Genomic DNA, 26920 nt, shown 5'->3' with positions numbered 1-26920 from the left:
AAGCTGAGGATCAATCCTGGTTCCCGGCAGCCTAGGCCCTTGCTGATGCGGCACAGCCACCCAGGAAAGAGACTTGCCAGAGGAAGGTGGGGAAGGCTGTGCTGTCCCTCCAGGGAGAAAGAGTCGTGGCAGGTCCCAGGGCTAGTCCAGGGCCAGGATGAAGGCACGGGTGTCCCACGAGTGTCTCCTCCAGGACTGGGATGCTCCTGAGAGCCGACCCGGCAGGTAGCAACATTCAGTAAGTCACGTGGGTACAGCTGTGGCAGAGGAGGGACAATTTATCCCATCTTTGGGTTTCCAAATTGGAAATTGTTTGCTGAAGTCCATGAGTAAAGCAGTGAGAAAATCTGGATGACAGGTTTATTTTTGAAGGAAAGTATGAGTTACCAAAACTGGCTTCCCAAGAGCTAACTAAAGGGAAGAGAAAATAACAATGTGAATCTCTTGAAATCCCTCAGGTGCATATAGTTTCAGAGAGAAATCGTCAGAATATTTGAGGAACTGGAAAGCAGGGTTCTGTTTAAACTGTTGCAGGTGTAAGATGAGGATGGGTGCTTGCATCTCATCTTCCAGTGTAAGTGAAAACAAGATCACATTAGGAGTGAACTCAGTCTTTCCAAAGTGGTGTAAGACATGGGATTGTACTCCTCACTCACGTCCCTCAAGAATCTCTTGCCACGTGGTCCATTCATTGATGCATCTTCCATTTACAGGAGCTAACAAAAAATCTGTCCCATTGACAGCCATACCACCCAGCTAAATGCCACCTCACCCCACTCACAGTGTCCCGCAAGCCTCTCTTGGTGATCTGTCTCATCACAGTGAGGGATTCATGCCAGAGTATTCCAGAACCCTGGGAACCATATTCATACCACCTCCAATTGCCAAGACATGAGGGTCTCTGAATGGGAAACCTGACTCCCAAACACTGCCTTTCCCTTGGCTCGCCTTAGGATTTCTCCCTGAATGACATGATTGGCCCATTCACCCGACTGCTGCCCCCTCGGTTTTGGTGGCTCTGGAAGAGGTACCAAGATGTACTGGCCTTTCCTTCACCATTGAGGAGACCAATGAGAACCCTTCTTGACTCCTCAACCTGCCCTTAGGTTTTGATGTGTACACTGCCTGTCCCAGTGACCACAAGACCTTGGAGACCACTCTGACTCTCCTTAGGGAATTGAACTCTCTCTAACTACAACCACCAGACTAGAGCAAAACTGGGGCCACTGTTTTAGGAACAACTTCAGCATTTGCAGCTAAGGTTGGAACACTTCTGGAGATCTAGCAAAGCCCCTGGGTAAGGGGTCTGGATTCTGGAGAGAGAGATTCCGGTCTTCACCAATCAGTTCTCTCATCCAATCATAGGGAAAGGCAGAAGCTCTACGTATGTCATCCCAAGGACTTCTCAGTTTGTGAGATTATTAACTGGGTTGGGAAGGAATATGATGGTGAAGGAGAAGTGCCCTGGAAACATTGAGACTCAGCCCAGGGTCATGCTCAAGGCCAATGCATCCACCACACTGCTCCTGGGAACATTGGCTGAGGACAGCTCACAGCTCTTTCCCTCACAGGACATGCCCACAGCATAGGGCACCACCTAACCTTAGGACACAGCCCTCTCGAGGGACAGCCAGAGGCCCATGTCTGGCTGATAAGGGAATAAGAAGCCTGGTCTCAATTTGGGACAACACCAAAGGGCTGTCCCAGCTCCAGAGATCCTTGAGAGTTGGCACAGACTCAGTGGCAACTGTCTTGGCCTTCAGCTTCTCCTTCAACTATCTCCGCCTTGCTAACTTCCCATAGGGATATCTCCCCAGAACACTTCCGTAAACCTTCCACATGGAATCCTCCCCCTCACAGTCTCTTTCCAGGGCCCCATCTGTGACAGGCAGCAATCGGGAGACATTAATGCTGAACACAGCAGCATGAGATTCGGCAAATGCTGTTCTGGAAGAATTATCTGTTAGATGATCTGAGAGGGTAGGTCGATGTCATCTCCAGGATAACTTAGGTAATGCTCTGGTAATAAATGCAACAATTGAGAAATTCATGACTAAAGATGCATTTCTCCTCAGATTTACATCATACATTGATAGTTGAGGTGAAGGGACCCCTGCTTCCTAAGTCACGTGGGGCAAGGCTGATGGAGGCCCCACGATCTTGTTGGTACACCATCTGAAACTGATGCCTTCTTCAGTTGCCCCCAAAGGACAGAAAGAGCACCTAGGGTCTTACACCTCCTCTTTTCTTCTCTGGCTTAAAAGTGATGCCATTGGTTGGAAGGTGCCACACATCCTTTCCAAAACCAAGAGGTCTAGGAAACATAGTCTTCTGTGTGCCAGAGTGAAAGCAGAAGTGGATGCTGGCACCACACTCTCTTTCTTTTCACCAAAGGATATGATTGCTTTCCCTCTCACATAGAGAATTCACTCACCCTATTTCCCAAGGAGGACATCTGAAGACCCGGTAGACTCAGAAACCCTAGCTGACCCTTGGGCTAATGGGACAAAGACTTCAGGGACCACACATGACAAAGAATACAGAACTCGCAGGAGTGGATCAGAAAATTCACTAAAGAAATGAACAAGGACTATTGTAATAAGCAGAAACAAGAAACGCTGGGGATGGGGAGAACCTGACATCCTCAATTGTCACATCATCCTATTCCAAATACTCAGTCTCCTGCAAGAAGCTTCAGGGCATACAAAGGGACAAAGAAGGATGGCTCATACAGAGGAAAACTTAATGATTAGAAGGGGCCCTTGAGGAAGCACTGAGGGGTTACTGCAGAAACTTTTGTCTGCTTGTTGCTATTCACATTCCTGTGCTGAGCCTATGTCTTCAGAAGCTTGTTGCGGGGATGCTGAACAGCTCTGTTTCAGGGTAAGACAGTCAGAGGTCATGGATACCAGCACCTGATTTGTCTATTCTCTTCTGTCTTTCTCCATGACTATATCTACTGTCTCATCTTGCTTTACAAGCAAAACCTGGAAAACCTACCAAAGCAATTGTTTTTGGGTTTTTCTACCAATAGTACAGAAAATATGGCTGTTACTTTTGGTGCTGAAACTCAATTTTGTGGAGCAAATTTCAACCTGAATTTGAAGTTTGTTTAAAATAGTTAAACATAGAATAACCTGATGACCTGGCACTTCCACTCCTAGATATTTACCCCCTAAAATCGAACACAGGTATACAACCAACAATTTGTCTAGGAATATTCACATCAGCCCTGTGCATAATAGTCCAAGGTGCAAGGTCCATCAACTGATGAAGGGAGAAACAAAAATGGGGACATCCATGCAATGGGATATGAATCAGCCATGGAAAGAAGTGAACTGCTGATGTGTGTGTAATCTTTAAAAACACTATGCTAGTGAAAGAAGGCAGACACAAAAGGAGAAATCTTTATGTTTCTATAGATACGAAAAGTCCAGAAAAGGCAGATCAATAGATAGAATGTCCCTTCCTGGTTGCCAGAGGCTGGGCGTAGGGTGGAATGGGGAGCGACTGCTTAATTTGTATGGGGTTTCCTTTAGGATGATGAAATCTTGTGGTCCAGACAGTAGTGATGATTGCACAGCACTGGGAATGTCCTAAACCCCACTGAATTGTGGGTGATTCACCTTTTCACAGTGAATTTTACATGACGTGAATTTTACCTGACTTTAAGAAAACAATACAGAGTTCATTAGCTCCCACAACAGTGTCAAGAGCCCCTGTGGCTCAAGGATGAAAGGGCTCTATCAACAACCTCATGACTACTCCAGGAGTGGTAGATTTTCATTTTCTCTCATAGTGAGAGTTTTCTGTCCATTGTCACAAGATTATTTGATTCTTGGCCCCAAATGTCCAAAGACAGTGAGAGAAAATATGCCCTGTCATACCCCTTTTCACTAGACAGGGCTTTCCTTCCAGAAGCCCCAAGGGAACTTTCTGGGTCAGGGTTGCAATCCAGCCCATCACTAAGCTACACTTTGAGCAGTGACAGAATTGCATTCAATTCCTTCCCCACTGTTCTCAGGTGAGAAGAAAAGGTCATGTCACCTGAGTCCATGAGATGGGAAACACCCAAACCAAACTTAGGTTCTAGCAAGGAGACAGCCATCAGTACACAAATAACTCCCTGTTCTAGGATTTAATTTTCTTATTAATAGACTTTACTTTTGAGAATAATTTTAAGTTTACAGAAAAATTCAGCATGGGGCTGGCTCAGTGGCATAGTGGTTAAGTTTGTATGTTCCAGTTTGGTGGCTCGGGTGTCCCAGGGTTGATCCCGGGTGCAGACCTATGTACCACTGATGAAGCCATGCTGTGGTGGTGCCCCACATACAAAATATAGGAAGATTGGCACAGATGTTAGCTCAGCAGCAGTCTTCCTCAAGCAAAAAGAGGAAGATTAGCAATACATGTTAGCCCAGGGCCAATCTTCCCCAGCAAAAAAATAAAATAAAATAAAATATATATATATATATATATATATATATACAGCAGACAGCACAAGTTCCAATATCCTCCCTCATACCCCAGTTCACACACACTTTCCCTTGTCATCAATATCTTGCATTTGTGAGATACATTGGTTATATTTGATGAGCCAACACTGATACAATATAAAGTAAACAGCTTATGTTAGGGTTCACTCTGTGTGTTTTATCTTTAATGGGCTTTGAAGAATGTATAAGGACATCTATCCACTGTTACAGTATCATACACCATAATTTCTCTGCTCTAAAATTCCTCTGTGCTCCTCCTATTCATTCCTCCCTCCCTCTGCCCAAGTCCCGGTAACTACTGAAGTTTTTATCATCTCCTTGGTTTTGCCTTCTCCAAAATGGCACATAATTGGAATCATACAGTGTGCAGCCTTTTCCAATTGGCTTCTTTTACTAAGAAATGTGCATTTAAGATTCCTCCATGTTTTTTTCTTGGCTTGATAATTCATTTCTTTTCTATTGCTGAATAATATTCCATTGTTTGAATAGACAACAGTTTGTTTATCCATTTACCTCTTGGAGGGCATCTTGTTTATTTGCCATCTTTTCCAATAATGAATAAAGCTGGCATAAACATTCAACTGTAGGTTTTGTGTGGATATATGTTTTCAATTCATTCAAGTATATACCAAGGAGTGAAATTGCTGGATCTTAGGGCAAGAATGTCTAGCTTTGTAAGACACTTCCAAACTCTCCTCCAATGTGGCTGCACTGTCTTGCATTCCCAACAGCGATGGATGAAGTTTCCTGTTGCTCCATGTCCGCCTCAGCATTTGCAGTTGTCAGTGTTCTGGGTTTTGGCCGTTCTAATAGGCCTGTACTTGTATCTGATTGTTATTTCTAATTTGCATTTCCCTGATGGCAAGGATGTTGAGCATCTTTCTGTGTGCTCATTTGCCATCTGTGTATGAAAGGGCGGAAACAGAATGAACTGCAGGAACAGAGATGGCTGGGATGACGGGAAGGTGGAGGCAGAGATGATCTTCAGGGCTGACTAGGCACTGACTGTGCCCTCTGTCAGATAAATTGTGGTCTACCTAAAATTGAGTTTTGAGTGAAAACTCCATAGTATCTGGTTGTGCACACATATATCTTATTGAGGCTTGAGTTTTTATATATGCTTTTACTGAAAGATGCCATAAGCCCTATGTATAAATAGGTTGCTGTACAGCAGGTGATGACGGTGTCAGAGATGATGAGAGTCTATCTTGAGTGGATGGTGTCTGCCATGCAAGCAGCATGTGTTGCCTATCACCAGAGGCAGAAACCCAAACACTTCTGCCACTGCGTCTTAGTATTGGAGTCTCCAAGGAAAACACAACGCAGCCAAGCACTGGGTGGAACAATGCTTTACTCACATAGAGGAGACAGAGCAAGATCAGCTTCAGTGGTAGGCAGTGGTCCCCCATGGCCAGCTGGTTCCTCCTGGCAGCTGAGGCAGGGCAGTTGGCCTGCACACACCCCTCTCATGCCATAGAAGAAAGAACCTGACCCCCTCTGGAAGGGACAAGTATAGCAGTGGAGTTGGCCAGCTGCCATGTGACGCCCAAGCTTAAGCAGAACGAAGGAGAACACATTGAGTCTGGAATGGGAAAAGATAGTCCCACAAGAGGTGACAAGTCCAGCACAGGCTGTGCAGACTCCTTACCTCTTGGTGGAGAAGCGTTCCCCGCCCACAACTCCTTCCTAAGTGGCCCAGTGAGGGTCCACAGACCACAGGCACTGGATTGCCTCTCCCAGCAGTGGCAGTGGCAGCCAATGCCTCTCCCATTATGCATTTTCATTTTGTATTTGCCACCAGAGAGAGCTCTGAGAGGAGCTACATCTCTTTTATCTCTTGGAGGACACTTCATTCCTGAGAAGTTTCCGTATTCTTGGCTACATTGGGTTCATAATCTAATCATTTTTATATTTGTGTATGTAGCATGCGCAGTATCCCCTCTCTAATGTTCAGTTCACTTGCAACACTGGAGGTGCTTACTATTATATTTCTATTTTAGAGCTGAAGATTCTGAGGTCAGAAGAGATTACATAACATCTACGAAGTTATTACGTTTACTAAGTGCTGAAGCCATGTTACCAGGGCAGACAAGCTTCCTTCAGAGCTGACCTTTTTAACCTCTAATAACTTCTTGTAGAAAAGAGAAGAGTGAATGCAGGTTCTTTCTCAAGATCATTGATTGCAGGAGTTCCTTGAAAAGAAAACAAAAAGCAATGCCTTCGTGTTAGGAAAAAACCTTACAGTTCTCCTTTACGCAGTGTCTCATCTTAATTTTCACACGGAACACCTCACTTCACCAAATCTATGTGGGTTTTCCCCACACCAAGCAATTCCGTGGACACCAGCTGGGCGTTCTACAATTTAACCTCATTCTGACACTCTGTAGCTGGAGATAGCGTCAGATCCCACTGGTTGAGGGCTCAGTCCCATGACACTGCCCCCCACTTCAGATGCCAATGGCAAGCGGTAGGTCCCCAGGTTACCCACATTTTCTGTCCAATTTAGCTACAAATCAGAGGTTACCACAACTTCCTCCTCAGGTTCGATTAATTTTCTAGAGCAGTTCACAGAACTCAGGGAATCATTTATATATGTTTACCAGTTTATTGAAGGATATGATGAACGATACAGATGAACAGCCTAATGAAGAGACACACAGGGTCAGGTTGGGGAGGGTCCCGAACATGAGAGCATTTGTCCCTGTGGAGTCGGGATGGATCACCCCCACTGTAGACAGATGTGTTCACCAACCTGGAGGCACCCCAAAGCCCATAGTATTGGGATTTCATGGAGGCTCCCTCACATAAGCATGACCAATTATTAACTCCACTTCCAGCCCCTCCTCTCTCTCTAGAGAAGTTGGAGGAGAAAGGGGGGATGGAAATCCCAAGCTTCTAATCACAGCCTGGTCTTTCTGGTGTCCAGCCTGCATCCAAAAGCCACACAGGAGCCCAACCAGAGTCGCCTAGTTAGAACAAAAGAAGCTTCTATTGCTCTTGGCACTTAGGAATTTACCAGTGTTCCAGGAGCGCTATGTCAGGAACTGTGGGCAGAGACCTATCTATATTTCCTATAAGCTCACAACATTTTTTCCATTTCACATTACTGTCTCCAGATACTGACTGTCGATACAGCACGTTTGCACCCTTCTCTGCTGTATTAAGCATGGGTGGGCTTGACTGCTCCCAGAGGCCGCGGATGGGGAAGCGTCCGTAATCTGTAACGCCTGTTCATGAGTATCTGACTACAAATACTCTGCTCCTCAGGCATATGCAGACATGGATAAGCTGCAGCCAGAGGCTCAAAATCTGGAAAGAAGGGGCTATTAGAAGCTGAATCCCTACATAGGATGGGGGGGAAGAATTTTCCCTCTATTCTTCTAGATTCTTCTGGCTGTTCTAAGAGTTAAATTGACATAAGACAGAAAAAAGGAGAAAAAGAAAACAAAGTTTAATAACATGTATGCATGGGAGAAACCTAGGAAAACTGAGTAACTCACCAAAACGGCTGAAGCCACCACCTTAATTACAACTCAAGCTGAAGACACAGGGGATGTTGGCGGTGGGGGTTTGGGACTTCCAGGGGCAATTCATGTGGAGATGGGAAAGTAAATGTTTGGTAAATAATTGTTTACCGTACCTGGAAGAGACTTTGGAGACAGAGAGGACTGTGATCCACCCGGCCTCTCTGGGTTCCTCGCTGTCTGTCACACCTCGTTCATATCACACTGTAGTTTCCATGGTGAGAGTTCCCTCCTGGAACAGGCCTTCCATCTAGAATTCTTTTAGGCAGTTATGGGGAAGGTCAAAGTCTTTTCCTCTTAAAATTGATCAAGCCAAAGAGACACATTTTGGGGTAGCAAATTCTGCTCCCCTACAGTAGTTAGATTCATGAGGAACTTGAGCAAATGGGAAATGTAAAGTTCTCCTCAAAGGAGGCCCACATTTTAGTTATCAGCATTATTACATATTTAAGTATGTAATGCATACATAGCACAACCATTCAAAAGGTAAAAGGGGTCAGCAAACTTTCCTTCCAAGTGCTCAGACACACAGTAGTTCACTTCAGAGAGAACAGTGCTTTAATTTTGGTGTGTATCCTTGCAGAGAAGTTACTTTCATATACAAGTAGGCAGATGCTGAAAATACATACACCTACCTATATGCGTATATAAATATATAGGTCTATACTATGTTAATATGCAATCTCAAATACATATATGCATTTGTAGGTATTTATTTTTTTCTTCACACACAGGTGGTTCCAAATCAGTACATTAGATGCGTCGTCATTTCCCACAGCTTCAAATTAGGTCACAGTATGTGTGGCTGCACCCTAGGTTATATAACCCGTCTTCTAGTAACACGCATTAAGGATTTCCCTGTATTCTTACAAGCAGCGCTCCAATTATTAAACCTGCATAAACTACAGTTTTCATCTATGTAGGCTTACATGTAAGCTAAATTTTCAAAAGTGTATTTTCTGGGTGCATTTTCACTTGTGATGAGTTTTCACTTGAGTGTCTTTTCACTTGAAAAATTTCTCATGGTGACTGTACCATTTTACATTTTCACAGCAATGTGTGAGTGTCTGTTTCCCCAGCCACAGTTCCTACTCTGACTCTCCATTCTTCTTGCGCTAATGCTCTACTTTCTCCTCACCTCAAATATCATTCAAAGAGACGTTTTCCCTCTGTGTCAAGGCTCAGCGAGGATTCCACACTTGTCACTTTAGCCACATCTGTACTACAAACAGGAGAACACTGCAATATTATTCCTTTTGTAGGTTCAGCAAAAAAAAATCTCATTCACACACATATTTCTAAGATTACTTAGGGTATTTCAATCTCTGACAATGGATAAAAACTAGGCTGAGAACATGATCCAGTACCTCTATAAAGAGTTTAACTGTTTAAAAAAATGTTATGTTTTGTGGACACTGAAAGCTCATGGAATAGGAGTAAACATGAGTTGGGAACTGTGAAATAATAAGAAATATATATATTGATGTCTTCCCCTGGTTCCTGACACAGAGCTCCTAAAACCCTTGTAAAAACCTAAGTGGTGAGAGCAGTAGGAGCATCTTTTGTCCCAACAGGTGACTCTGGTGGGCCCCCGGATGACTCCAGGATGGGGGCTGGTTACCAGAAAGACCAAGTCTTGACTAGAAGTTTGGAATTTTGAGCCCCATCCTTCATCCTCCAGAGAGGGAGAGGGGCTGGAAACGGAGTTAATGATTGATCACGCCCACGAGAGAAAGCCTCCGGAAAACCCCAAGAGTACAGCGTCTGGGGAGCTTCTGGGTGAACACGTGGAGGTGCTGGGAAAGTAGCATGCCTGGAGAGTGCATGGATCTGTGCCGGTTCCCCATGCCTTGCCCTAGGCATCTCTTCCATTTCGTTGTTTCAGAGTTATATTCTTCTATGATAAACTGGTAATCTTAAAAGTAAAACATATCTCTGAGTTCTTTGAGCTGCTGTAGCAAATTAAATTGAACCCAAGGAGGAGGTCGTGGGAACGTCTGATCTATAGCCTGTCGGTCAGAAGTGCAAGTGACAACTGGGGCTTGGGATTGGCATCTGAAGTTGGGGAGGGGGGAACTGTCTGGTAGGACTGAACCCTCAACCTGTGGAATCTGATGCTGTCTCCAGGTAAACAGTGTCAGAATTTGGGTGAATTGAGTTGCATTGTAGGACAGCCAGCTGGTCCAGGGTCCTGGGTCCAGGAACCTCAAAGAGGAACAGAGAAGGAAGTGACATGAAATAGCTGTTCTTTAATAATTCTATTATAAGAATTAATAATATTATCTGAGGAAATGTGGAAATCACACAAGCCAGGGAAGGAGAGACAAATGGCCATAAGATGCTTGTACAATAAAAAGAAATGTGAAAATTTGTTTGTGTGCTATAGAATTTTGCTTGTGTGTGTGCATTTTAAAGTATTATAACTTAATATACAATTATAACCCAGTTTCAGCTATCAGTATCGTAACAAAATAATTTCCCCATACAAAAAAATAAACACTTAAACATTTTAACGGCTACAAAATTATATTGAGGGTGTTTTGTTACTTACTTAACCATCTCAATCTTTGGGAAATTTAGTTGTTTTCCATAATATGCGATTATAAACGATGCTGGTATTAACATATATTCATACTAAAACATTCTGTATATTTTTTTATTTTCTTACGCTAGGCGTATAAGAGAGCATGAACTGAGAAAAATTTTAATTGCTCCTAATTTATATTTCCACCAGCACTACATAAAGTTTCTTACGTCAACAGCGTTACCATAAGGGATTAGTATTTCTTTAAACAATAATTTTGGAAAGGGAGCCTTGGAATGCAATCACAAAGGTAACCATTGCAGGACAGGAATTCTGAGTTTCCTTCCTATATAGATTTTAAGAACTCTGCCTAAAGCCAAAGAGAAGCCCGATCTTCTTTTCTTTATTTTTTTTATTTTTCCCAAGGATTGGCACCTGGGCTAACAACTGTTGCCAATCTTTTTTTTTTCTGCTTTTATCTCCCCAACCTCCCCCCCCCTCCGTATAGTTGTATATCTTAGTTGCACGTCCTTCTAGTTGTGGGATGTGGGACACCGCCTCAACTTGGCCTGACGAGCAGTGCCATGTCCGCGCCCAGGATCCGAACCCTGGGCCGCCACAGCGGAGTGCACGAACTTAACCATTCGGCCACGGTGCCGGTCCCTGGATCTTCTTTTATTTTATATGAATTTTTTTTTTCTTTTTTACCCCTTTTACAAAAGAAAGATCCAACATCAAGTGATGGAGCCATTGGCCTCCCCAAAGATGTTCACAGATCGCTGCATCCTTTGTCTCTCTTTTCTGGGAGGGGTACATGTGATCAGGCTATGTTAAACAACTTGATCACGAATATCATGTTGAGCTAGCTGATTTGATTACTCCTTCCCTGAGACTTCAGTGCCACAGGGACTGCTGGATTTGGAAAAAATGACCCGAGACCAAAAGGGGATATTGGGTAGGTTCCAGAACTTTTTAAAAATGTCTACTGCAGCGGAATGAATAAGACAACAGAGAGAAACTTTATTAAGCTGGATTTCAGGGTTTCTCAGCCTAGGCTTCCACTATAGGGATAAGGTCCCTAGCAGAGAAATTTTTCTGTTAATCCTAGATCACTTAGAAGAACTATTACTTACTTTTGGAGGGCCAGAACTGACATGTTGAACTAGGACATTGGAAGCGGGAAGAGTTAACAGTGGATGTCTGTGGAGTGTGCTGAGGAAAGCTTTGTCTTGCCGTGTCTCCTTAATGGACACAAGAAGATTCATACATATAAGGGAACTCCATTTTCCTGTGAATATGTCCTTGCCTCATTGAAATACAGGAATTTTCTATAATTCAAAGGATGGAATGTATCATCAAGAAAATTCTGAATGAGAATCAAAGCAAACAATGCTTTATTTTGATAAAAAACAACAATAATAACAAAAACACTGAAGCAGTCATGCAGGTGCCATATCCCTCTGGTGTGCTGGGTTCCCTGCCCTGGTCTGAAGAGGAGAGTCCTCGCTACGACCTCACACAGCATTCCCTTCTGTATGTCTATGACATCTTCCATGTGTTTACTCCTGGAACACAAGGAGAGATCTCCAACTCAGTGACACCATGCCAGTTGATGCACGCGGGCCATCTGGCCACTGAGGGCTCTGACAGTCTTCACTGATGGTCATGACCTCATGATGCATGGCACAGAACAATCTTCTCCACTTTGCCAAGTTTTAATATCCTCCACGATTACAGTGTTTAGACAATGAGTTACATGCTTATACGTTACAGTAGCTGGGAGGGGTTTCCTTCCAACTTCTGGTATTGGAGGAAAAGAAAGGACAACTTTGTGAGTCAGTCAAGCCATAGGAGACACACAAAGGCTGTTCACATTGTAGGAAATAATCAGATCTATTTTTTAAAAAAAAATCAGTCTGTTGAGTGTTGAAGTCATTCTCTCCAACGTTTTGTCACTTGCAGAAATTCTTGTATGAATTCATTATAGGAGAAACCGAGTTTCTTCTGACTTTCTTATTATAATTAGAAACAGTGAGATGAAGGTGCTTAATAGGATTACTCCAGGGCAAGAGGGGTCCCTCTCTGAAGGGTCCTGTAGATGTGGATTTCCTACATACAATAAGTAGAATGATGGGATTTCATCTTTAGTTTAAGAAGAGGTATTTTCATTAAACATTGTTCTTGGAAACAAGAGGGCGAGATGTTTGCAGTAGCAGGGATAATGAAACTATTTTGAAATAAGCAGAACTTCAAACTGAGGAAACCTAGGGGATTTTTCCAGTGGCAATGAGGAAAGCGGGAACTGGAGAGACTATGCCACCAGCTTGGGGTAACAGGAACCTCACAGCTCCAACGGTGATCTGTCAGCATGAAGGAGGGTTAAGTGGTCTAATCATCAGAATATGAAGAAAAGGACAAAAAGAAGACACCACAAGTCAACTCAGACCTAGGAAGAGACCCAGAGGCTTCACTTTGGGATCCTCCACGGTTAATAAACCTGTGTTCTTTCATAATTGTGAAAGGAGGCTCGCCTCCCCCAACAGTCACATTCAATTTCCATTATTAAGTTGACAAAATTAAGAATTTTTTTCTTTCTCCTCCAAAGCATACTGACAAATAAATGCTAGATTTGCTGAGGCAGGATTCCTGTTTTGAGATCCACAGAAAAAAGAGCCTGAGTGAATTGTAGCTCTGTGAAAATAATCTTTGAAAATGTCCAGTTAAGCTTATTTTAAGTACTGAGGCAATCAGATTGTAACCTACGGACTCAGAGGTCAGTGTGAGCTGGTCATTGACTTGAAATACATTTACAAAGAACAGTTACACTTGTCCTGAAAACAGTGTTTGTGCTTTCACTTTTTTAGAATCTGAATTTGGAGAAAAACCTGATTGACCAAAATTATAACTTTAAGAACTTCATGAATAGAGAAATTTCTTTCTTTTCACCTTCCTTTCTTCTATTTCATTTTCATTGTGAAATATACAAACACAAAAATGGATACATATTAGACAAGGAGAACTGATCGGTGGTTGCCAGGGGAAAGGGGGGGTAGGGGGAGGGCACAAAGGGTGAAGTGGTGTACCCACAACATGACCAACGATAATGTACAACTGAAATCTCACAAGGTTGTAAACTATCATAATCTTAACAAAAAACATGGATACATATAGATGGTTATTAAATAAACAACTGTGTGACATCAACCCAGGTCAAGAAATAGAGTACTACTACCACCAGTAGGTCTCCTGCATGCCCCCTACTGTTGCTAGACTCCTCTTGCTCCCAGGGTATCGAATATCCAAATTAGTATAATAACCCTCCCTTGCCTTTCTTTATACTCTTATCATGTCTATTTCTATGCCAAAATCATAGTCTGATTTTTGCCTGTTTTGTTTCCCTTGTGTAATTAGGGTAACATATATATACTGTTGCATCTGATTTCTTTCATTCAATATTAAGTATTTAAGATTCATACTCAGTGTTGCAAGTTAATCCTATTAATACACCATTTTGTTTATTCCTTCGATTGTTTATGGAGGTCTGGATTGTGTTCACTTTTGGCAGTTACAAATGATGCTTCTGAGACGATTCTTCTGTGTGTGTATATATATATACACACATATATATATCTGGTTACCATTCGCATGGATTTACTTATGGTATTAAGCAGGGATCATAGGGTAACCATATCTTCAGCTTTACTGGGGATATTGTCATTTTTTTCTTCAAAGTCAACAAACCAATTGATAGTCCCACACTGTAATTCCCATATCTTCACATTCTTGCTGACACTTAATACTGTCCAAATTTTAATTTGAGGCTTCTGGTGGGTTTGTGGTGATGACTGTGGTGTAAATTTACTCAGCCTTTTCTTTTCTGTAATTCTGTCCCTGGTCAAGATTTGTGTGTGGGGGACAGGGTAGGAGGGAACCCGGGATTCCTACATCATCCTACGTGAAAATGTTTGTGGGGCACTGATATCATTTATTTCTTTTACTTTACTTGGTATTTCAAGTGCACTGTCCAGTAGTGTGGCCAGGACACAGAGTCATTTCTCAAGGACCCCACGGAGTCTAAATATTAAACTCTAAATATTAGGTCTTCTTGTTTCCTTTGAAATAGCTTCTTTTGTCCATCTGATAAAACAACCTCGAGTACTCTTTTTAAAAACAATAATTAAGATATAATTGACATATTATATTAGTTTCAGGTGTACAACATACCGATTCAATATCTGTGTATATTGTGAAATGGTCACCACAATAAGTCTAGTTAACATCCATCTCTATACATAATTACATATTGTTTTCTTCTGATGAGAAATTTTAGGATCTACTCAGCCACTTTCAAATACACAATATAGCGTTATTAACTATAGTTAATATAAATATAAATAGAGTCAACAAGTGCGTTACATCCCCAAGACATTTATTTATATCTGGAGTTTGTTATTCAACCTTCTTCATCCCTTTCACCCCCCCACCCCGACCCCCCACCTCAATTAGTCTTGAGGGAGCATAAAATCCTCATACTGACTAATCGTGGGTACTTCCAAATTATTTGTCGGCTTCCACCCAGATCTTGCATTGAAAATCTCAAAGAGAGAGTTTAGATTTTCTTTCCTTCTCACTGCCTGACCTGACCAAAATGTCATGCATCGCTACTGGCCTATTGCTACATCCAGGAGAGTCACTTGAGGAATAGACAAAACTGGAGGAAAAAACACATGGATAATTTATCACTACATTGTCATCACAAGCATGGAATTCACCAATGATGCCTAGGAAGAAATTGGGATCATTTATGGAATAGTGTAAAGAGAACGTAGGAGACGTCTCAGCTGAAGAGAAAGAAGCTACAAAAAATAATTATGAAAAAGATGGAGCAATAAAATGCATCAGGAGATTCAGGAGCATAAACAGAGTTAAGGGAATAAAATGACCCATATTTTCTTAGTTACTCATTATGGAGAGCAGGATCAATTCCTAAAAGGTCAAGTAATTCTGATTCTGATGTATTTGATGATAAGATTTATTACTAATGGTAATTTGTATTTTCAACTATCATCATGTAATGCTGATAATTTGCATATATAATTTATATTTCTATAGTTATTGCTACTCTCCTCTTAGACTAGTGACCATTATTTTGAGTGACAAAAACACAGTGCCTTGAGATTATCTGTCTGTTCATTACATGTGTTAAGTTATTGAATTTTTGTCTTGCATCAATTTTTATTTCAATAATTGATTGTCATTTAGATGATTCGGATGTTTACACATAATTATCAAGTCAAATCTCAGTATTTATTTAGCATTTCTCTCTTCAGTTATGGTTGGGAAATCTGTCCCTAACTTAATATTACAAAAACATATGCAGGTGTATCTCCAGATCGCTTTTACATTTAATTATTCATTCCATTTTGACTATTATAGCTTAGCCTAGAGAATTAAGTAAATGTGTATTACTTCACTCCTACACACTGTTTAAACGCAGCTAACAGACACTGAATAAACCAGCCCATCCTGGCGGTATCAGGAGTTACCTGCCCCGTATGCTGTCCCCAGGCTGCAGCCGCCTGAGGGGACTCGCCCGGGGCCCCGCCCTCAGAGCTCACACCCGCCGTGCGCTCTCGCCCCGGGGCCGCCCCGCCGACCCTCCCGCGCGGCTCTGCGCGCACAGGCCGGACGCTCGGAGCCGGCGCCGGGCCGCCCTGCTCGGCCTCCTGGGCGCAGCGGCGCCTCTGGACCGAGCACGCGCACCAGCGGCCTCCGCGCAGACTCCGTGCCCGCGCACGCGCCCTCGCGTCGCGCTCCTGGCGGAGAGACCTGCGCTCGGGCCGGGCTCCGGGCGGTTCTCGAGCTGCCGTTCCAACGGGACTTCCGCGCTTCGGCGGCCTTTCGGACGAGCCGCGGCGCCCGGAGATGTTCAGGTTGGAGCAACACTTCCCAGAGGGTAGCAGTCACTCCAGATCTTCGGCTTCCATTCCGTGTTCGCGCGGTTCTCCCTCTTTGCAAGGTGAGTGGAGCTCATTTGTGGATGTGTTAGCACAGGATGCGGGAATCCTGTGAAGCGAGTCAATTCGAGCCCGACGTGAACCAGGAGGGCTGGCGGCGGAAGCGCTCACAGCCTGGAGGCCGGTAGTAGGGACGCCAGTCCTCACGGGACTCTCGGGCCTGAAAGGCAGAGGACGGTGTGTGTCTGTGGGGACAGACGGGCAGCGTGTGGCGGGGTGTGTGTGTGAGAGACGCGAGTGAGCGGTGGGATGCGCCTCCGTGCCATGGGTGTGGCTGCGAGGCTGTGACAGGTGCGTGGCTGTGCTGGGGTGACGGGGATTTGGTGCATGTCCTTCACCTGTGCAGGTGTGATGGCTGTGGCTCTGTGGCTTCACTGTCTGGTGGCTCTGGGCTCCCTGGCGCTTCTTCCTCTTCTCTCCTCACAGCTGCTTGGCTGCAAGAGGGAAGTAGGACATTGAGCCCTAAAGGGAGATTTCCAGCCAGGGGGCACCGAGGTTAGTTTGGGAAAGCCTGGGGAGTTCTCTACTTGGGAGCTCTGAGGGGCAGCTACTGTCTCAGAGCCTGGGGTTTCCCAGAGCTCGGACCCCAGGAACGTGCTGTAAACCTATTCCCGTAGTCCAGGCTCTGTCCTCTTTTCCATCCGTTTATGTGTATGAGCAGGGCGGGTGTGGACCTGGAGAGTGTCGTGTAAGGAAGTCATTCTGTGCCCCAAGAAAAGCCTGGTGCCTCCTGACTTCCTCCTCAGTCCTGCCATCCCCAAAAGAAGAACCATGAAAAGGGAAAATAATTGTTTTACACAAAAAAGTCAACATTGAGGATAGGTTTTTTTTCCATAAAATCATTGATTTTAAATTATTGATATAAGAAAAACTTAACAAAACTTTGCAATAATATCTGATTTTAGTTGTCTTCCCAAAAACATTTCCAAATACTGATTGAAATAGAAGAAAATAAGGAATCATTTTATTTCCCCACGTCTTTCTTTGCTGCTTCAGGGCACTGAGAGTCTTACTGATGTTCTCACTTATGAGACGCTTGATCACATCAGCTTCTTTGGGCAGGTTGTGATTCACAAATGTCTCTTTGATTCTGCTGCATTTCGGTGGGAGGGAAATTTCCTCCTCCTCTTTTCTAGAAACTCTTGATTTATGAATTAAAAATGCATTCTCAAGCAAAAGTCCTGACTTTTTTCCCTTTGTTTTGTGAGCATTATCAGAGCAGGGCTGATAAGCACAATTTTAATCTAAGAATAATTGTTTCTTTTATAATACCCAATTAGAGGGTATGCAATGTTCTTCAGTAAAAATATCTAACATATTTATATAGGATTACAACATGTTATTAAGTTTTTATGTAGATTATATTTCTCCAAGATATTCATGCTTAGTAAGTGATCTTCACACTCTTAGTTTTACTGATGAACAACCCAAGGCATTAAAATGTCATGAACTCTAAGAGCAGTTACGTTTAGAAAATCTGAGAACAGAATCTATGTCTTAAGTTTCAACTGGATCCCCAGTTATGAGTGCGTATTTTACACTTGGACCAGTATCATCCTGATTAATAATGCTGTACCTGCCATCATATAGCAGAACCAAGTTAATTAACCTGTTCCGTTAGAGTTTTGTGTTTCTAGTTTTGGCTGTCATAAACTAAGTATTGAACATACTTGTACGTGCATTTCTTTATCTCAGTATTTTCTTAAGAAATGTCTAGAACTAGAATTTGGGGTAGAATAATCAGATTTTTAGTAAGTGCTTATGATATGCCAGACCATGCCATCTTAGTATTCGGGGTGATAAAAAGACTCAAATGACATAGTTGACACTTTTACATTCCTTCTGGTAAGTGAAGTAAACCCTGAATAGGAATAGATGCATCGAAGGCCACTAGGGAGATTCAGATAATGTGACTTGGTGTTTTATACGGCAGTGATGTCATTCTGACTGCAGTCACCACTGTCGGGTTGTGATTAAACTCTGATGACCTATGAGAGCACCATGATGCTAAGGGATTTATGTTGTAAATTTTTACGTTACTTTTTAAGTTGAGATAGATTCATGATCATAAAATTCACTGTTTTTTTTGTTTTGTTTTTTGTTTTTTTGGTGAGGAAGATTGGCCCTGAGCTAACACCTGTTGCCAGTCTTCCTCTTTTTGCTTGAGGAAGAGTGGCCCTGAGCAAACATCTGTGCACATCTTCCTCTATTGTGTATGTGGGGTGCCACCACAGCATGACTTGTTGAGTGGCGTAGGTCCATGCCTGGGATCCAAACGTGTGAACCTGGGCCAACAAAGCAAAGTGTGCTGAACTTGACCACTACGCTACTGGGCCAGCCCCAAAATTCACCTTGTAAAAATGTACTCAAAAGAAAACGTTTTACTATATTCACAAGGTTGTAAAAATCAGTACCACTATCTAATTCCAAAACATTTTATCACCTTAGTAAGAAACCCTGGCCTTGTTAGCTGTCACTTCCTATCCCTCGTCCTCCCATACTCTGGAGACTGCTAACACGTCGTCTGTCTCCATGGATTTGCTGAGTCTTGAAATTCAGTCTACATGGAATCATGCAGTATGTGTCCTTTTATGTCTAGCTCCTTTCACCTAGCAAGAGTTTTTCAAAGTTCGTCCATGTGGTAGATAAGCACATTATTCTTTTACTTTACTTTGGAAAGTATACATGGCATTACATTTGCCATTTTAACCACTTTTCAGTGTACAGTTCTGTGACAGTAAATGCATTCACATTGTTGTGTGACCATCAGCACCGTCCACTTCCAGGACTTTTTCATCTTCGACTGAAACTCTGTCCCATTAAACACTAACTCCCCATTCCCCTCTCCGCCCAGTCCTGGCAACCACCGTTCTCCTTTCTGTCTCTATGAATTTGACTTCTCTAGGACCCTCATAGTAGAGCAATCGTGCAAAATTTATGCTTTCATGACTAGCTCATTTTACTTAGCACAGTGTCCTCAAGGTCATCCACGAGGAGTCGGTATCAAAATAGCCTTCAGTTTTATGTCCGTGTAATATTCCCTTATATCCATAAACGACATTTTCCTCATCCATCTGTTGATGGACATTTGGGTTGCTCCCACTTTTTGGCTGTTAGAAATGTGAACATTTGTGTACCAGTTTTTGTGTGAATGCATATTTCCATTCTCTTGGGTATATAGCTAAGGGCAGAAGTGCTGGGTCACACGGTAACTCCTACATTACATTTTTTATTCTGATGATGGTGGTTGCTGAGTGAGACTGATGGGATAAGATAATTGAGCAGCTTTCTGGAGGACGTGACTCACAGGGTGGGAAAGGGTTCCGTACAGAAAACTTGCAGAAGGATGTAACCCCGAGACCAGCAACAGTACATATTAGCTATACTCAGGGACTTGACCATCTGTCTAGACAGTCATCCAACAATGAGCATGCCTAGAAACCTGAGAGGAGATTGTGTCACTGGTAACTGAAAGAAACAAAAAACATTTAGTAAAACAACCCAAATTTAGTACATTTCTCCAAGACCTACTAAAATCTGTTTAGAAGAATGAACTTTCCACATTTTAGAAAACAGCTTCCACTTAACACACAACAAATGTTCACATGCATAGATATTTTAAGAAATGGCCATTGAATCAGCAAGTTAATACATACTTAAACAAAACCCCCATCAGGAACAAAAGATAAGCACTGTTAATATTTGAATGTACAACTTTCTAGCTTGTTTTCTGTCTATTGAAGTCTGATGATTTTTCAGTCATTTGATATTGAGATACACATATGTTCTTCAAATGGTATCATATTGTACCTAGTTTTATAACCTGATTTTTCTACTGACAGTATTTCTGGAATGTTTTCCATGTTCACGATATTTTTCCTGACTTCACGTTTATTACATGAATATGTCGTAATGTGTTTAATCACAGTCAGTTTTTCTGGAATTGGAATACTGAATACTTCCTGACCAGTTCTATGTCTTTTCTAACCTCTTCAACCTCACAGGACCCCAAGGCCATGAGGTAAGGTGTGGCTGGATGGCGTGGCTCCTTTTCAGTCCTGGAAGGTGTGAATGGAGGGACGAGGACCTGTTCAGGGCAGGGCTGAGCAGCCTAGTCTCAGGTGCAGAGCAGCTTCCCCAAAGTGGAGGACAGGCCAGAAAACTGTCTGCTGAAGTGTTTGGGTTTCCTGGGGATTAGGGGAAGAGTTTGGGGTTATCTACACTCCTTCTAATCTTTTCATATTGTGTTTGTACAGTTAGTGGTATTATGCAAAATGGAATGGAGGAGCCAAATGTTACTTCCTTTCATGGTAACCCTAAATTGTGCTTGCTCTCATGGTCTCTTTTTCCTTTCCCAGCTCTGGATTCTCTTTGTTCTTTCCCAGTAGAGGAATCCCAAGGAGGACTGATCAGTTTTGGTAGGTGCAAAACCATGGTATGTGTAAGTTAGTGTTTCCTTCTCGTTGAAATAGTGAGACGCAAACGTTTTCATTAATTGTTCTGAAGCTTCCTACCCAAAAGAACCCCATTTGATTATGTGCTTCCCAGTTCCTCCCATTCCAGTGAACTGAACAATGGTTCCAAATCACCTAGTCCTCCTTATGTGGCCCAGTCTTTTCCAGCCAGTGTTTATGTATTCACTGACAAGATTATTCTCTCCTATGTGCTCAGCTTAGTAATATTAAGAGCTATAGTGGAGGAATGAAGAAATTAAGTCCTGTCAAGAAATTATTTGAGCTTCCCGTGTCAGAACTGTAGCTGGAGGAGAGATGGAGATCCCATTTGGCCAAGCAGGGAAAGACTCTGACATTCTCACAGACCTGAGTTTTCTAGATACATGTGATAAAGACCAGCAATGAACGGTCTCTGGAGGCTGAGATCCAATGTGAGGTTTTTGGAATTGAATAGCAATATGATTTAGGACTTGAAATTATATGGATCATGGTCCTTTGTAAGGGATTCCTGAATGATAAGTATGACTATTTTATTGCCAACTAGGATGCAATGAATTTGAATGAATTTGACACAACTCTGGATCATGCTACATTAGTATCCTCTAACTCATGAACCACAGAAGTACTCAGTCAGGGATTGCTAGTGGCCATAAAAGAGAATAAAATCATAAGTCTTAAATTAACAAAGAGCAAGAACTGAAAAGACCTTAGATAAGTTGTCCAACTTAATGTATAGCATCGTAATATCTAAACATGATTAATTCTATTATAACCATAAATTAGAGTGCTATGCAGCAATTCAAAATATTTGTCAAAATAACGAAACTACATATGATAGAATTTAACAAAGACTCTGAGTATTTAAGATATTCTTTTGCTTTTTTTTAGTGCTGTTTTTCTATCTGTTATGACAAACTCTAAGTTTCAATTGGAGAATTTTATGCTTTTACATTTAATGTAATTATTGACAGTTAGATTTAGGTCATCCATTTTACTATATGTTTTCTTTTTTTCCATTTGGCTTTTGTTCCCCTTTCTCTTTTTTTCTTCTTTGGGGTTAATAATATTTATTTTAAATTCCATTTTAACTTGCTTTTTCTATGTGTGCCTATTTTTAGTGGTCACTGTCTGTATTTACATATATATATATATATATATGTACCTGTATATACAGTTATTTTATTGGGTCCTATTGGCTTTCAACCTTGTATACATTTCAGGTGTCTATCATTAGACTTCAGTTTCTCTTTAGACTGCATTGTGTTCATCACCAATAATTCAGTTTTTATCCGTCACCATACATATGTGGCTTTACCATTTCATCCTCCCTCATCCCTTTTTCCTCTGGTAACCACTAATCTATTCTCATCTATGTGTTTGCTTATATTCCACATAGGAGTGAAATCATACAGTATTTCTTTCTCCGTCTGACTTGTTTTGCTCAAGATCCATCCATCTTGTCTCACATGGGATGAGTTTGTCTGTTTTTATGGGTGAGTACTATTCCATTGTATATATATACAACCCTTTCTTATCCATTTGTCCCTTGATGGGCACCTAGGTTGCTTCCACATCTTGCCTATTGTGAATAATGCTGTGGTGAGCATACGGGTGCATATATCTTTTTGAATTATTGATTTCATGTTCTTTTGATGAATACCCAGTAGTGGGATGGCTGGATCATACAGTATTTCTGTTTTTAAGTTTTTGAGAAATTTCCATACTGTTTTCCACAGTGGCTGCACTGGTTTGCATTCCCACCACCAGTTTATGAGCATTCCCTTTACTCCACATCCTCTCCAACATGTGCTATTTTTTGTCTTGGTAATTATAGCCATTTGACTGGTGTGAGGTGATACCTCATTGTCATTTTGATTTGCATTTCCCTGATGATTAGTGATGTCAAACATCTTTTTATGTACCTGTGGGCCTTCTGGATATATTCTTTGAAAAATGTCTGTTCATATCCTCTGTCCATTTTTTTGATTGGATTATTCTTTTTTTTGTTATTGAGTTGCATGAGTTCTTTATATATTTTGGAAAGTAACGCCTTGTGAGATGTATGATTTGCAAATATTTTCTTCCCATTGGTAGGCTGTCTTTTCATTTTGATGATGGTTTCCTTTGCCTTGCGGAAGCTCTTTAGTCTGATGTAGTCCCATTTCTTTATTTTGTCTTTTGACTCCCTTTCCTGTGGAGACATGGTATTCAGAAAGATACTACTAAGACCTACATCAAATCTGTACTGCCTATATGTTCTTCTAAGAGTTTTATGGTTTCAGGTCTTACATCCAAGTCTTTAATCCATTTAGAGTTAATTTTTGTGTATCATGTGAGACAGTGGTCTACGTTCATTCTTTTGCATGTGGCTCTCCAATTTTCTCAACACTCTTAATTGAAGAGACTGTCCTTTCTTCATTGTGTGTTCTTGGCTTCTTTGTTGAAGATTTGCTGTCCCTTGATGTGTGGTTTTACTTCTAGGCTTTCAATTCTGTTCCAAGGATCTGTATATCTGGGTTTTTTATGCCAGTACCATGCTGTTTTGATTACTACAGCTTTGTACTATATTTTGAGTTCAGGGAGCATGATACATCCAAGTGTATTTTTCCCCCCTCAGGATTGCTTTGGCTATTCAGTCTTATTTGTTTTTCCATATAAATTTTAAGATTCTTTTTTATCTTTTCATGAAGAATATCATTGGTATTCCATTCAGGTTTGCATTAAGTTTGTAGATTGAGCTGTAGATCAATCTGTAGATTGATTTAGGTAATATGGACATTTTAACTGTGTTTATTCTTCCAATACATGAACATGGAAGATCTTTCCATTTCTTTGTCTTCTTTGATTTCTTTCATTAATGTCATAGTTATTGGTGTATATGGCATTCACCTCCTTGGTTAAATTTATTCCAGGTATTTTATTCTTTTTTGTTGCAATTGTAAATAGGATTATAGTCTTGACTTCTCTTTCTGCTGGTCCATTATTAGTGTATAGGAATGCAACTGATTTTGTGTGTGTGAGTAAGACTGGCCTTGAGATAACATCTTTTGCCTATCTTACTCTTTTATTTTCTCCCCAAAGCCCCAGTACATAGTTTATATCCTAGTTGTAAATCATTCTAGTTCTTCTCTTTGGGATGCCACCATGGCATGGCCTGATGAGCGGTGTATAGTTCCAAACTGGCAAACCACAGGCCACTGTAGTGGAGTGAAATGCAAATAATTTTTGAATGTTGATTTTGTACCCTGCAGCTTTACTGTATTCATTGATTATTTCTAATAGTTTTTTGTTGGATTCTTTACAGTTTTCTGTATATAGAATCATGTCAACCGCAAATAGTGATAGTTTTAATTCTTCCTTTCCTTTTTGGATACCTATTATTTCTTTTTCTTGCCTTACTGCTTTGGCTAAAATTTCCAGTACTATGTTGAAGAAGAGTGGCAAGAGTGGGCACCCTTGTCTTGTTCCTGTTCTCAGAGGAGTGGCTTTTCACTTTTTGACTATTGCGTATGATGTTGACGGTGGGTTGGTGATATATGGCCTTTGTAATGGTGAGGTACTTTCCTTCTATACCCATTTTATTGAGAGTTTTTATCAAAAATGGATGTTGGAAATTGTCAGATGTTTTCTCTCCATCTATTGAGATGATCATGTGATTTTCAGTCTTCATTTTGTTAATGTGATACATCACATTGATGGATTTGCTAATGTTGAACCATTTCTGCACCCCTAGAGTAAATCCCACCTGATCGTGGTGTATGATCCTTTTAATGTATTGTTGTATTCAATTTCCTAATATTTTGTTGAGTACTTTTTGCCTGTAATTTTCCTTTTTTGTGTTGTCCTTGTCTGGTTTTCATATCAGGATAATGTTTGCCTCAGAAAATGAATTCAGAAGTGTCCTGTCCTCCCAATTTTTCAGAATAGTTTGAAAAGCATAGGAATTACATCTTCTTTGAATGTTTGGTAGAATTCACCAGAGAAGCTGTATGGTCCTGGACTTTTTCTTTGGGAGGCTTTTGATAACAGTTTCAATCTCTGCTTGTGATTGGTGTATTCAGATTCTCTATTTCTTCATGATTCAGTTTTGAGGGGTCATATGGTTCTAAGAATTTATCCATTTCTTCTAGGCTATTCAGTTTGTTGACATATAGTGTTTCATAGTATCTTCTGTAATCCAATGTGTTTCTGCAGTTTCCACTGTAGTTACTCCTCTTTAATTTCTGATTGTATTTATTCGAGTCTTCTCTCTTTTTTTCTGAATCTGGCTGAGATATTGTCAATTTTGTTTATCTCCTCAGAGAACCGCTTCTTAGTTTCATTGATCCTTTCTATTGTTTTTCTACTTCCTGTTTCATTTATTTCTGCTCTGATTTCATTATTTCCTTCCTTCTCCTGACGTTGGGCTTTGTTTGTTCTTTTTCTAGGTCTTCCAGGTATAGTGAGGCTGGTCTATCTGAGACCCCTCTGGCTTTCTGTTGGCTCCCATAGGCGTGGGTGCTGCTGCCCCATCATGACCGGTGATGCTTGTCCTGGGTTGTCTGAAGGTGCTGGTTGCACTGCTGCCAGGGGTGCTGGGTTCACAGGTGTCACTTTCCCTGCCAGGGACCTGGAGAACTATATGTATCTCCTGCTGCTGCTGAGCTGCTGTTGGGGGGGGTGCCACCAGTGGGGGCTGGGTCATCAGTTCTGCTGTGTTTCCTGAAGGCTCTGGTCACACGTTCCACCTGCCAGTGTTGGGGCAAAGGGGCTATTTGTTCTGCCCCAACTCCATTTGCTCACAGTTGTGTGGGCCAGGCCACCTCCACTGTGCCAGTAGTCACACAGGCCAGGGTGCCACCATCCATGCTCCACCGGCAGTCATGTGAGCTGGGCTGTCCTCACCACTTGTGCAAGCCACTGTGTGAGGATCCACAACCTGGATTGCTGCTGCTCAGGGAGGGTGGTGGGGGCTTCTCCCCTAGTTCCACTGCTTACTGGGGGTTGAGTCCACCCACCTTCAGATGTATAGATGCATGGATCTCTTAGGCATCCTCTAGTGCTGTATAGGAAATCCTCTCTTGGTCAGTGCATGTCCATTTGGCTGTAACTGAGAGGGGAGAGACAAGGGGGAAAATTCCACCATGATGCTGATGTCACTCATGTTGTCTCACTTTTTTTGTACTTTACAAAAAACCAATTTAAAAAAATTGTGGTCTAAATAGTTTATAATATTGTGAAATTTCAGTTGTACATCAATATTTATCAAACACCATATCAATGTGCCACTGCACCCCTTGTACCCACTCTCCTGCCGCCACAGTAACCACTAAATTGTTCTCTTTGTCCATAAGTTTGTTTATATTCTACATATGAGTAAAATCATATGGTCTTTTCTCTCTCTGTGTGGCTTATTTCTCTCAACATGATGCCCTCAAGTTCCATCCATGTGGTTGTGAATGAGACAATTATGTCCTTTTTATGGTGGAGTAGTATTCCATAGTATGTATATACCACGTCATCTTTATACAATCATCAGTCATTGGGCACTGGGGTTGCTTCCACATCTTGGCTATTGTGAATAATGCTGCAGTGAACATAGGGGTGCATACGTCTCTTTGTATTGTTGATTTCAAGATCTTTGGATAAATACCCAGTAGTGGGATAGCTTGGTCATATGGTAATTACATTTTTAATTTTTTGAGAAATCTCCATACTGTTTTCCAAAGTGGCTGCACCAGTTTGCCTTCCAACCTGCGGTAGATGAGGGTTCCCTTTTCTCCACAACCACTCCAACATTTGTTATTTTTTTGTCTTGGTGATTGTAACTGTTCTAACAGGCGTAAGATGATATCTAACTGTAACTTTGATTTGTATCTCCCTGATGATTAGTGATGTTTAGCACCTTGTCATCTGCCTATTGACC

At 41.8% G+C, this 26920-nt stretch overlaps 1 long non-coding RNA gene across 4 annotated transcripts in view; it reads left to right on the top strand.

Moving 5' to 3' along the window:
* Nucleotides 1-16343: 16343 nt before the first annotated feature.
* Nucleotides 16344-26920, top strand: part of LOC138917625 (uncharacterized) — a 36300-nt gene continuing 25723 nt past the window's right edge. For 2 of the 4 annotated variants that reach the window (XR_011425856.1, XR_011425855.1), the window contains exons 1-2: nucleotides 20842-20979; nucleotides 22412-22508. This is a non-coding gene — a long non-coding RNA (uncharacterized lncRNA). Of the gene's footprint in view, nucleotides 16564-20841; nucleotides 20980-22411; nucleotides 22509-26920 lie in introns of those variants that run through there. The other 2 variants (XR_011425857.1, XR_011425858.1) reach the window with 2 other exon arrangements.

This window comes from Equus caballus, chromosome 15, assembly GCF_041296265.1.
Source record: "Equus caballus isolate H_3958 breed thoroughbred chromosome 15, TB-T2T, whole genome shotgun sequence".
NCBI lineage: Eukaryota > Metazoa > Chordata > Mammalia > Perissodactyla > Equidae > Equus > Equus caballus.
The sequence above is the reverse complement of the archived record's forward strand: the minus strand, read 5'-3'. Positions and strand labels throughout refer to the sequence as shown.